The sequence below is a fragment of the Pristis pectinata genome, chromosome 6 (assembly GCF_009764475.1).
Source record: "Pristis pectinata isolate sPriPec2 chromosome 6, sPriPec2.1.pri, whole genome shotgun sequence".
NCBI lineage: Eukaryota > Metazoa > Chordata > Chondrichthyes > Rhinopristiformes > Pristidae > Pristis > Pristis pectinata.
In genome coordinates, this window is record NC_067410.1 from 77,802,529 (window position 1) to 77,816,146 (window position 13,618).

Below are 13,618 nucleotides of genomic sequence, written 5' to 3' on the forward strand. Positions count from 1 at the left end.
GAGCCACGTTTCAGTGAGACATAGTACACAACGGTTCCTCAGCTCTCTTTGGAAGGTCAGTCTTTGCCCTTAGTTCATCAACTTTGTTCTCAATGGACTGGACGTTAGCTTGTAGTATGCTGGGGAGAGGGGTCTTGTAACCACATTGTTTCAGCCTTGCCTGCAGCCCAGACCTCTTGCTACGTTTCCGAGATACGCGGTGGTGACTCTTTGGTCCTGAAGTGGAACCACCAGGTAAGTTATAGTTAAGGGTCAGACCTGTAAGACCTGGAGTGGATTCCCCCGGACTGGATGGTAAGTAACTTCTCCTTGCTAGACTTTGAAGACCTGGAGTGGATTCACCTGGACTGGAAGGTAAGTGACTGCCAGTGAACAGACATGGAAGACCTGGAATGGATCCACCTGGACTGGGAGGTAAGCTTGGAAGACCTGGAGTGGATTCTGCTGTCCTGTGAGGTAAATTGTTGCTTCCACACAGGTTTAAGTGTCCTGAAGATGAGTGAACTGACCCAGAAGGTAAGTGGGGTCGTCTAGGGGGGCGTTGGCATCGGGACTCAGCCCTGGGAGCTTCGTAGGGTCGGGCTTCTGATCCGGAGGGGCCCTGGTGTTGGTCCCCGGCTGGTTGGGCCTCGTGTTGGGTCGGGCCCCAGGCCTTGACCTCGCGTTGGGTCGGGCCCCAGGCCTCGGCCTCATGTCAGGTCGGGCCCCAGGCCTCGGCCTCGCGTTGGGTCGGGCCTCGGGAATTGATCTTGTCGGGTCGGTTCTCAGCATTGGGCGCTCCATCGGGGTCCAGGAGTCGGGTCTTGGCGTCAGGTACTCCAGTGAGTCAGGTCTCGGCGTCGGTCGCTCCGGTGAGTCAGGTCTCAGCTTCGGTTGCCCCGGTGGGGTCCGGGAGTTGGGTCTCGGCAATGGGGGTTCCTTGGGGACGTCTCCTCGCCCTGCGGAGGCCTCCACGTGGATGGGCCCATCCTGGACCGCACTGGTTGTTTCCCTCTGGGTCCGGGAGTTGGGCCCTTTTCTCAGTCACTCCTGGAGGTCGGAAGATTGCCAGCCCTGTAAGAAGATTTAAAAGAACATTATTAGTACTAGTTAGTGACATAGAGTTTAAATTTAAAAGTGTAGAATGATTATAGTAAAGGTAATGAGTAGATCTGTAGAGAGCAGCTTGCAACGTGTCGCTACACTCTGGCACCATTATTCCAGAATTATAGAATTTTGAAAGATGACAACCAAGTGCATCCATTATCTCCATAGTTGCCTCTTTCAAAACCTTGGGAAGCTGGTCATTAGATCCTGGAATTTTTTCTGGCTTTCAATCCCATTAATTTTTCTAATTCTATTTATTCACTGATACTGTTTTCTTTCAGCTGCTCATTCACTCCAGATTTGATCTCCACTATATTTGGGAGGTTTTCTATGTTCTCTTGATGATGACTGACACAAAATATTTATTTTGTTTTCTCTGCCATTTCCTTATTGCCCGATATAATTTCTTCAGTCTTAGTCTGTAAGCACAGCGGTGGGGTTGTAAGCTGCTGTCTCACGGTTCCAATGACCTGGGTTCAGTCCTGACCTCTGGTGCTGTGGAGTTTGCATTTTCTGCCTGTGACTTGTATGTTTCTCCTGGCTACTCTGGTGTCCTCCCACCTTCTGAAGAAATGTGGTTTGGTAGGCTGTTTGGCCATTGTATATTGTTGCTACGGTGTAGATGAGTGGCAGAATCCAGGGAGAATTGATGGAATGAGGGGGGAGAGTGGGTTACAGGGAAAATTAGTGGGGAAATGGGATTACTGTGTAAACCAATGGGATGAATGACTAAATGACTTCCAGCTACATCATAAGAAATATGGGAATATGGAAATGTTTGCCTTTTTATATATTTATATGATAATATTGAATGACAGGACAGGCTTGAGGGGCTGAGTGGCCTTCTCCTGCTGCTATTTCCTTATGTTCTTAGTCCTCGGCCTGAATTAGTGGAAGAATAAGCTGGGTACAATATGGAGGAAGCTTCTCAATAGATCTTTAACATCTTTAACCAAAAAGGGCACTATCATAATTTCATTGGCTTTAAAAAGCTTGAGGCAGGGTGTGATTTAAACCACTTTGGCTGACAATGAAGGAGCATTATCTCAGTCCCAAGTTAATATGTCTTACCAATGAAGCTTATGAAAATATAAGCTGTGGGTTCATGCTTCATGACAACATTACGGAGCGGTGGCTGATATAGGCCAAGGTTGTCCTTTCCTTTTCAGTTTAATTACTTTATACATAGAATAAATTATGTCAGATACCTTAGGGAATGTCACCTGTAGCTTGCCAGCTGGGGAGTGAGAAGTTAACATTTATAACTATTGAGAATTGAAACATTGCTATTATAAATTAAGTTTTCGGTAGTTTGAATTTGTCTGACTCTTATTTTTTTATTGCACAGATCCTCTTGGTATGACTTAGTTTTGTCATTTGAAGATATACCAGGAGCAGGTGACTTCATATTTTTGAAGGTTGCTGATTTCTGAGCTAGACGGCATTTTAATTTCAGTAATTGGTAGTATTTCTTGTTATTACCTTTTCAAAAGAAAGAGTTTGTAAAATGTGTAGAAAACGTTGTGAATTCGATTGCTTCAAAATGAATCTGCGCCTGTCACAAACAACTCAACAGAACGATTGAATTCAAATATTGGGAAATGATTGTGGTCTTTTGAAGGTTTGTTTATATTTCAGTAGAGATACAACACCACAGTGAGTAGCCATTGGACAAGCTCAAAGAGGTAAAATTCTAGAATATTTGTTACTTCAAGATCAAGAAGATCTGGGAATGCATTTTGTTAAAGAAAGTTAATTTTGTATAAATCTGATAGATCTCAGTGACAGTGATGATGGAAGTTCAGATCAGGTTATTCACAAATACCCAACCTGACTGACTTTAAACTATCTGACTTAACAGTACCACTGAGGTCAATGAAATCAAATGTCAAGAGGGGAATTAAATGGGCATTGTATACTTTCCTGCACATTTAGTACTACAGACCAAAGATGAATTTTTATCCCAGACACTGCATAGTTAGAAATGCTGGACTTACTGCTTGGAACTATTACTATCATTGTAGTTGACCACCTGTTTTCATTCCATAGAAATGAGTGAAAGTGAACGTGGAAATGTAGAAATTAGGAGAAGGATTAGGCCATTTGTTCCATCTAGCCTGCTCTGCCTTTCAGTATGATCATGGCTGATCCTTTATCTGAATGCCATATTCCACTCTTTCCCCATACTTGATGCCTGTGTCCTGAAGTTTAGCTACTCCTTCTTAAATATATTCAGTGACTTGCTCTTGACTGTCAAGTGCAGTAGAGAATTCCACAGGTTCCTCACCCTCTGAGTGAAGTAATTTCTTCTCATGAGTCCTGGGCCACTTTTATAAATCTAAAGTGCCAGCTTTACACCTGGGTGAGAGCTGAAAACCTATTATCACTTTGTTTGGGACGAGACTGTTTAGGTGGCACTATTAAAAGAAAAGTAGACAGTCTTTTAAAACATACCAAAATTGACCTACTTTGTAATGTATAAAAAAATAGATTAACTGAGTTAGTATCTTATTTGCTGTTTGTACGAACTTGAATATAATTTGCCTGTTGCATTTTCATGCACTTTAAGAGTAGCTGAATGTCAGAAATAATTCATTGGCTGTGAAGTGCTTTGGGTGTTTTGAGAATATGAAAGTTGCGATATAATTAATACAAATCCATTTTCTATTTATGGTTGCAAGGAGCTTCTTTCAAAAAAGAAAGGCAGTGTGCATGAATAAAGCTATTTTCTGTTCCTTAGAAATGTTATGGTACATTTCGTTAAAGACATGTTTATGAGGGAAAATGATGTTAGTGCTCCAATGTAGATATTCAGGTTTACAGATCCCAGGTGTGTTGCATCATTTCTACTGAGTTCAGTAAGGCACCAGTGTACTGAGAAGTAAGAAATAATTGGACACGTTACCAAGGAGGATTCTTGTCCAGGTTCTGGTCATCACCAGAGTTCTAGGAACAGACTGTTTCCTCCCTTAGTCTGAGTAATTCATGTCTGGATAAGGCAAAGTTAGAGAAAATAAATGTAAGACAAAATCAAGTTGTCTTTGTTCATGGATAAGTTATGCATTCATTTTCTTGTGATTAATAATAGGCTTCAGACTTGCACCCTCTTAGAAATGTGTTGGTAGGCTGATGGAGAGATCAATAAAGAAAAAGAAAAAGTTCATTTGGTTCCATTGAAGTTCATTCCTCTGGACATTAACTTTCTCTGCATGGAATTTGATAATATTCTAAATGACACTGCTTCTTACACTCTGCACCGTAAGTCTCATTCTTCAAATAAAGATGTCCTTTCTGATATCTTAGTTCATAACTTAGTCATTACTGATTCATTGAGTTTCCAAATGTAGTATGTTTTTTTTACCAGTTTTTACCAAGAGGGGATCTAGAAAGGGCATGGCAGAATTAAGCTGTGACACTATTCATGTACTGCTAAAATGGTTATGAACTGTTGCACAAACTTAGGATTAATATGATCAAGGATGCTTAAGAAATGAAGAGAGAAAATTGCAAGAACTCCCAACGGGCAATAAGTGCTTGCTTTGAAAGCATTGGCCATATCCCATGAAATTGGTTTAGAAATTATATAAGCAAACCTTTCCCTTTAGTTTTATCTCAATGTCAATTATGTTTAAATTTGACAATTTAGTTCTATGTGGTATTATTCATAATTTTAAACCAATTATAATTCAGATATGACCTTTGGAAGGTTGTGATAGTTTGCAGTCATGAAGTCTTCAGAATTGTTGGGTTTATATTTTTTCTCTAAAATAAGAACAGGACTGGGGTTTGGGTTTCAACTGTAAGCTTAGGCTGGCGAGGTGATAAGTGAGAACCAAGGGAACTGATGCTTGCTCAAACATAAGCAGAATGAAAGTTCTTTTTAACATCCCTTGCAAGGCTCTGAATTGTGTTTCAATAATCTGTGGTCTGTAGATATAGATAAGATATCTTTATTAGTCACATGTACATCGAAACACACAGTGAAATGTATCTTTTGCGTGGACTGTTCTGGGGACAGTCCGCAAGTGTCGCCACTCTTCTGGCGCCAACATAGCATTGCCCACAACTTCCTAACCCGTACGTCTTTGGAATGTGGGAGGAAACCGGAGCACCCAGAGGAAACCCATGCAGACACGGGGAGAACGTACAAACTCCTTACAGACAGTGGCCAGAATTGAACCTGAGTCGCTGGCACTGTAAAGCGTTACGCTAACCGCTACACGATATGAAGGAGTCTGGGACTCATCTTTCCTAACCTGCTGCTGCCACTCTGTGAGGTGTTGCCCTTTTGTGTAAAGATTTGGTCTCCTTCATGATTTCATATCTTTGTGCATCAGAATTGATGTTAGGTAACAATCAAAAGGTTCATCATGCCTTAACTGACCAAAGCATGCAAACCAAAGAGTGCTGTAACATTGTGCCCCAGGCACATTGACTCTCAAAGATGCTGCAATACATGCTAAAAGCCATCAAATGTGTTGCATTGCACTGCTCTGTCAGAAGCCCAGGACAAGATGATTAATTGTTCATTATTTATGTAATATGCAATATTTCTCAACTGAGAACTTAGCAGTCAAGCAAACACTGTAATTAGCTGAGGGAGTGATTCCTTGTCTTAGGTTCCAGGTGGGAGAGTTGCAGCCCTTCCCTAGTCTCTAACCAGGACAGTGGTGTCCTGGTCCTGCGCTCCAGCTGAGGGATTGACTTACCACACCAGGCTCCAGCCTGACTGCTTCTCCCTGGCTTCATCTGGGGAAATGGCAGCCTGCCCTTCGACTCCAGCCACGGAATGACCAGCATTGAGCTTGGGTCCAGGTAATTATATATGCAGGAATGGTTTGCGTACCATGGTTGATCCACAAATTGGATAAATTGCTGCCCAATAATTGGGAATTGACTGTAAGTGGAAACACTGGGACAATAATATTAGATCCTAAAGTAGCCATACTAATCACCATCTGTTAATCCCATTCTCCAACTGGGGCTATGGTGTAACTTTTATTCAGAATTGCTTTTTGTTGTTGATTAGGCTCAGCACCATGTGTGCATCTATTCGCAGAGTTAACAGAAGAAAGCATGAATACTGATTACAAAGTAGTGGGGAGATAATGTACTGTGCATCATTTATGATACAATGGCTTTTTGGTACTATTATGTTTACCCTATAAATTTGCTAGAGAATGTAATATCAATTTCACATCTGCTGCCTTCTTCTCAGTTCTTACTGGATTACCAGTTGTTTATACACATCTGAATCTCAAGTGCAACTCTGACAGCAAATCCCTATACTCACAACTTGGTATGCATAATGGTCTCTATTCTGTAACTATAGTTTAAAGATGTATCACCCCATGTCTTCTCGGCTACTCTGAGTCTAGTTACTTGATACAAGTAGACAGGATTTGAAAGTTAAGAGAATTTAATAATTTAGGACCAACTTGTTAATATTCTTTATTTTTCCTGCAATTTGAATGGATATGTTGCTGAGAACTGGTCTCATTCTACTAGTTCAGTAAACTCTGGCTTATCTGGTGTTTATGCATCCAGAATTTTCATGCAACTGGCAAAACTTTCCAAGAATATTAACAGGGAGTTTATTTCAAGTGTTATGCAAAATAAGTGTGAAAGGATGGTTTTAGTTTATTTATATATTTTTTACATCAGGGTAGTACAGTGCAGTTTTAGGCTGATTAACAGCAAAGCCTGTTCGAAGATCTGGTACTTCATGTGATAGTGGGTACAGACATCCATTAGATTTATTTTGTTTTATTTGACATCAATACTGTTTAGCCTTAAAATATAGAATTACAGTGTAAAACACTGTTATTTAAATAGGTGAGGAGATGGATATGGAATGGGCATGTTGTCCAACAGTAGCTTTCATTTCTTTCTCATGCATTATTCACTCATGATGTGTGCATCAATTTTAAAGATGCTAATTCAATGCTCCCTCACATGGTGAGCAAGATTAGGGAACTTTGGCAAAGAATCTGGCCCATTTCACAGTTTGTTTTAAAGTACCAAGATTGCTTCTTTAGCATTCATAACAGTCTTACTAACTTTAGCTTATGACTACAATGCATTATCGGAAATGCATTTTGATTGACTCACCTCATCTGTTAATGGGTACATTACACTGTGTCCAACTTTGGCAGTGTACAGGAGTGAGACATGTCAGCTGGTTGAGTGGTGTCAGAACAACAACTTTGCGATCAGTGTCAGCAAGACCATGGAATTGATTGTGGACTTTAGGAAGGGGAAGTCAGGTGAATATGCACCAGTCCTCATTGAAGGGTCAGCGGTGGAAAGGGTGAGCAGCTTCAAATTCCTGGATGTCATCTCAGCGAACCCATCCTGGGCCAAGCACATACATGCAACCACAAAGATGGTGCACCAGCATCTCTACTTTCCTAGAAGTTTAAGGGGATTCGGCATGTCATCAAAGACTCTGACAAACTACAGATGTACAGTGGAAAGCATTCCGACTGGTTGCATCATGGCCTGGTATGGAAACTCCAATGCACAGGAACACAAGAGGCTACAGAAAGTGGTAGACTCAGCCAGTTCGATCACAGGTACAGCTCTCCCTGCGACTGAGGACATCCACTAGAGGCGATGTCCCAAGAAGGCGGTATCCATCATCAAGGATCCCACCATCTGGGCCATGCTCTCTTCTCGATTCGGCCATCTGTACAGGAGCTTGAATGCCCACACCTCAAGGTTCAACAACAGCTTCTTCACCATTGCCATCAGGTTCTTGAACCAACCTGAAAAACCCTGACACTACCTTGGACTATATTTCTTTCTCTCTCAATCTTGCACTAATGTCGTTGTTTATTTTGTTGTATATTTTGCGCACATGTAAGTTATGTATAACTTACGTTAATTTAAGTTTCTATTAATTTATGTTTGTCCTCGTCTTGTTATGTACTGTGCTGTTGCTGCAAAAAACTAATTTTCATGGCATTTATACCCTGTGCACGTATATCTATGACAACATTAACTTGAACCTGAACTTTTCAAAACAGGAAAAGAGAAAAACTGGATTGTTCCAATAAAGCAATGAAAGATCAGTGCAAAAAACATTGTCCATGTGAAAGTAGCAAGTTTGATGCCAGTTTATTTGCGGCACTAAATCAACCTGTTAATTCTCAGCATTAGAGAATGGAGTTTGAGGTTTCTTCTCATTCAAGACTTGTGTAGCTGTTCAGGTAAATCAGGATTTTTTTCATGACCAATGTTGCCTTATTCACATATTTCATATAAATTTCAAATCTTGACAAATTTTATGCATGCATTGATAGCATTAGCTTTTGCAAAAGTTTATTTGCAGTAATATTTTCCAATAAGTAAATGCTAAACAAGGGGATATTCTGGATCTGAGGCTATAGTGTACACATTTTCTCTACCTGGAAGCTCATTAACTACCCAAATAAAGCTTACCCCATTTTATGTTGTGCATGTTCATCTACTAGAATAGCAAGCAAGGTATTCCTGTTTATTCTTTCTTCCTGTAGTGTTACCTGTGGTGGTGAAGGGGTATTGCTTCATTTAAGGGTTCAAGGAACCTGACTTTTGTGGGACCAAGGATAAACAGGGAAGATGTAGCTCATGATGTCAGAGTGCCATCCAAGTTGTAGTGCTGAGGAGAAGGACAATGTAGCTCAAACATCCACCAAAGTCATTGCAGAAGACTTCTTTGCCATTCTGAAAGAGTACGTTAATTGTTAAAATGATCAGGGTAGTTCTGCAATGTAGCCCATACAAAGCTGTAGGATTATTGTTTCCTGCTGTGTCCTCTGCTAATGTATCTGACAATGAGCCATAATGATAGAGTAGCCTGGAGAATAAAGGCATTAGGAAGTTGATGAGGCTGAATAAGCTGGTCAGACTGATACCTTCATCAGACAGGTCCTAATTACCTAACCCTTTTGTTAATAGCTTTTTCCAAAGCAATATGTATCAATCCTCTTTCCTAAGTATACTCAATTTCATTGTCAAACAAAAGTTTACCTCCCTGATGCCTAGATGTGCATCAGAACTCATGAATAAAATGGATTTATGTTATTACAATCTTATTAATCCTTAAAACATACCATGTTGCTTTGTTTATTAGCTTAGGAATTGGATTTAACCATTAGAGAAGCCTGGCAGGAGGTGACTGCAACAGTGACTGCAACAACAATATGTAGCAGTATCAAAAAAGCTTATTAGAAATGTCAAAGTTAACCCTAGGTTATTACAAATACTGTATTTTCATACACAGGCACAGATGAAGATAACCAAGAAGAGGAAAGGGTCCTTAAGAATGCAGCACCTGTCCCTGATAGAGGAGACCATCCGCAAACAATGTGTAGAGGGGTTTTGCAGCACCAGAACACCTCAAAAGTAAATGCAATTTACTGTCTACTATATATGCACGTTAACAATGTTTCAAACTGTTTACTACATGGCCATTGATTTGATTGTAATCAGCAATGATGCTGCTTCACAGTGAAGGTGTTATGGTTACAGTTTACAAGTGCGGCTACTTTTGTTTTGCTTTCTGTTGGATCAGGGTTGCACACTTCCAGAGAAGGAGCACATAGAAGAGGAAGAGTGGGTTCTGAAGTCGCTGATGAGGCCAATGTGGCTTAGATTTTGTATTGTGGAGGGCCGGGGCTGTCACGTGACACGTGGTTAGGGAATCAGACAGGTCAGGTGACAGAAGTATGTGTAGGTGAGGATTTTGGGTCCATTGACCATAATGTCATTAGTTTCAAGTTAATTATGGATAAGGATAGGTCTGGTCCTCGAGTAGAGGTTCTAAATTGGAGAAAGGCCAATTTTGTGGAAATGAGAAAGGATCTAGGAAGAGTGGATTGGGATGTTGTTTTCTGGCAAGGATGTGCTCAGTAAGTGGAAGGCCTTCAAAGGCGAAATTTTGAGAGTGCAGAGTTTGCATGTTCCTGCCAGAATTAAAGGCAAAGTTAACAAGCATAGGGAACCTTGGTTTTCAAGGGATATTGGCGATCTGGTTAAGAAAAAGAGAGAGGTGTATAGCAGGTATAGGCAACTAGGAACAAATGAGGTACTTGAAGAGTATAGAAAAAGTAAGAAAATACTGAAAAAGGAAATCAGGAAGGCAAAAAGAAGACATGAGGTTGCTTTGGCAGATAACGTGAAGGTAAACCCAAAGGGTTTCTACAAGTATATTAAGAGTAAAAGGATAGTAAGGGACAAAATTGGTCCCCTAGAAGATCAGAGTGGTGGTCTATGTGTGGAGCCTCAGGAGATGGGGGAGATCTTAAACAGTTTTTTTGAATCAGTATTTACTCAGGAAACTGGCATAGTGGATATGGAAGGAAGGGAAACAAGCAGTAGTGTCATGGAACATATAGAGATTAAAGAGGAGGAGGTGCTTGCTGCCTTATAGCGAATAAAGGTAGATAAATCCCCAGGGCCTGATAAGATATTTCCTCGGACATTGAGAGAGACTAGTGTAGAAATTGCAGGGGTCCTGGCAGATATATTTAAAATGTCCTTAGCCACGGGTGCGGTGCCGGATGACTGGAGGGCAGCTCATGTTCTTCCGTTGTTTAAAAAAGGCTCTAAAAGTAAACCAAGTAAATACAGGCCGGTGAGCCTGACATCAGTAGTAGTTAAATTATTGTAAGGTATTCTGAGCAATGGGATATACAAGTATTTGGACAGCCAAGAGCTGATTAAGGATAGTCAGCATGGCTTTGTGCGTGGTAGATAGTGTTTAACGAATCTTGTAGAGGTTTTCGAGGAGGTTACCAAGAAAGTAGATGAAGGAAAGGCTGTGGATGTTGTCTACATGGACTTTAGTAAGGCCTTTGACAAGGCCCCACATGGGAGGTTAGTTCAGAAGGTTCAGACACTAGGTATCCATGGAGAGGTTGTAAACTGGATTCGAAATTGGCTGTGTGGGAGAAGACAGAGAGTGGTAGTGGATGATTGTTTCTCAGACTGGAGGCCTGTGACTAGTGGTGTGTCTCAGGGATCTGTACTGGGGCCATTGTTGTTTGTTGTCTATATCAATGATCTAGATGATAATGTGGTAAACTGGATCAGCAAGTTTGCTGGTGACACTAAGATTGGAAGTGTAGTGGACAGCGAGGAAGGCTGTCAAAGCTTGCAGAGGGATCTGAACCAACTGAAAGAATGGGCCAGAAAATGGCAGGTGGAATTTAATGCAGACAAGTGTGAGGTGTTGCATTTTGGAAGGACAAATCAAGGTAGGACATATACAGTAAATGGTAGGGCACTGAGGAGTGCAGAGGAACAAAGGGATCTGGGAGTTCAGATACATAATTCCCTGAAAGTGGCGTCACAGGTAGACAGGGTTGTAAAGAAGGCTTTTGGCATCCTGGCATTCATAAATCGAAGTATTGAGTATAGGAGTTGGGATGTTATGGTGAGGTTGTATAAGACATTGGTGAGGCCAAATTTGGAGTACTGCGTGCAGTTCTGGTCACCTAATTATAGGAAGGATATTTGTAAGATTGAAAGAGTGCAGAGGAGATTTACTAGAATGTTGCCAGGTCTTCATGAGTTGAGTTACAGGGTAAGATCGAATAGGTTAGGACTTTATTCCTTGGAGCACAGAAGAATGAGGGGAGATTTGATAGAGGTTTACAAAATTATGAGGGGTATAGACAGAGTTAATGCGAGTAGTCACTTTCCACCTAGATTAGGAGAGATTATGAGAGGACATGGGTTTAGGGTGAAAGGGGAAAGGTTTAAGGGGAACATTGGGGGGAACTTCTTCACTCAAAGAGTGGTGGGAGTATGGAACGAGCTGCCATCTAATGTGGGCTTACTCTTGAGTTTTAAGAATAAATTGGATAAATACATGGACGGGAAAGGTCTGGAGGGTTATGGACTGTGTGCAGGTAAATGGGACCAGTGGAATAACGTTTCGGCACAGACTAGAAGGGCCGAATGGCCTGTTTTCTGTGCTGTGGTGTTCTATGGTTCTATGGTGACAGCACTGCCCAGTACCTGGTCGAAAGACACACCACTATGAATCAAGGCTTGGCTCCACCCCACCCATCAGTGCACACCTGACCATTGACCCCTTTAAGCACCTTCGTCCCTGGCCTTAGGCCATTGGTCTCCAGTGATCGATTAGTCCTTGCTGGCACTGGGCCATTGGCCTTTTTGAACTACCTGGGCTGGACCCCACCCAGACCAGCACTATAAAGAGTGCCCCATGTGCTGGGTCGGGTCTCTTTGTTTTCCTGGAGGAATTGTGAAATGACGCTGGAGAGACTGCTGGTAAGCTGTGCACTTTGACAGGGTTAGAAGAGTCTTAAGTTAGTATTCCCGGTGGCACGGAGCTGTGCCTGTACTGAGTCAAGCGGTGGCGGGTAGCGTATTGCTTTTCCTTGATTATTTGTACCCAGTTCGTTGTGTGTGTGTGTGTGTGTGTGTGTGTGACCCTGTACCTTTCCCCCACATTTGCCTTTGTAAATAAATCATATAACTCTAAGACTGTGTTCAGAGTCCTTGTCCTTCGAGACCTTGAACTTGCTTCACAACAGATTTCCAGCTTTGTGTTTTATTCCCTCTCCTGCACTTGCTTATTTCTCTCTATTTACACTCCTCCAGACACATCAACTTTGATTAACAACCATTCAACACCCTCTCTTAGAAGGCACCAACAGCACATATAGTAACCTGAACAACCTTGGTCCGCACCCTTTGTTCTCCCTGTCTCCTCCCCTGCGCTGCAACTTAAAACATGCTTTCTTTCTCACTTCTGCAATTCTGAAGGTCGTTGACCTGAAATGCTAGCCCCATCTCTCTCTCACTCCCTCACACACTCTCTCTCTCACTCCCTCTCCCCACACATGCTGGCTGACATTTTAAGTTCTTCCAGAATTTTCTGTGTTTTTATTTCAGATTTCCTGCCTATCTGGATACATCACAGATCGGTACGGCAACTGCTCTGCCCAGGACCACAAGAAACTGCAGAGAGTTGTGGACACAGCCCAGCACGTCACAGAAACCAGCATCCCCTCCTTGGACTCTGTCTTTACCTCTCGCTGTCTTGGTGAAGCAGCCAGCATAATCAAAGACCCCACCCACCCGGGTCATTCTCTCTTCTCTCTTCCATCAGGCAGAAGATACAGGACCCTGAGGGCACATACCACCAGGCTCAAGGACAGCTTCTATCCCACTGTGATAAGACTATTGAATGGTTCCTTTCTACAATGAGGTGGACTCTTGACCTCACAATCTACCTTGTTGTGACCTTGCACCTTATTGTGTACCTGCACTGTACTTCCTCTGTAGCTGTAACACTTTGTACTGTTATTGTTTTACCTATACTACCTCAATGACCTAACTCAATGTAACTGCTCTGTGTAATGAATTAACCTCTACAATCAGTATGCAAAGACGTTTTTCGCTGTACCTCGGTACAAGTGACAATAATAAACCAATACCAATACCAATGTAAATTCCCCTGGTATATAGGTGCATGATAGAATCTGGGGAGAATAAAATGGGATGAGTGTAAATG

The 13,618-nt window shown here is 41.8% G+C and overlaps 1 long non-coding RNA gene across 1 annotated transcript; it reads left to right on the forward strand.

The window, feature by feature from the left end:
- The first annotated feature begins 8,135 nt into the window (after positions 1-8,135).
- On the forward strand, positions 8,136-13,128 carry LOC127571161 (uncharacterized). The gene is made up of 3 exons (XR_007956453.1): positions 8,136-8,297; positions 9,353-9,474; positions 12,997-13,128. It is a non-coding gene; the product is annotated as an uncharacterized LOC127571161 (long non-coding RNA).
- The last annotated feature ends 490 nt before the right edge of the window (positions 13,129-13,618 follow it).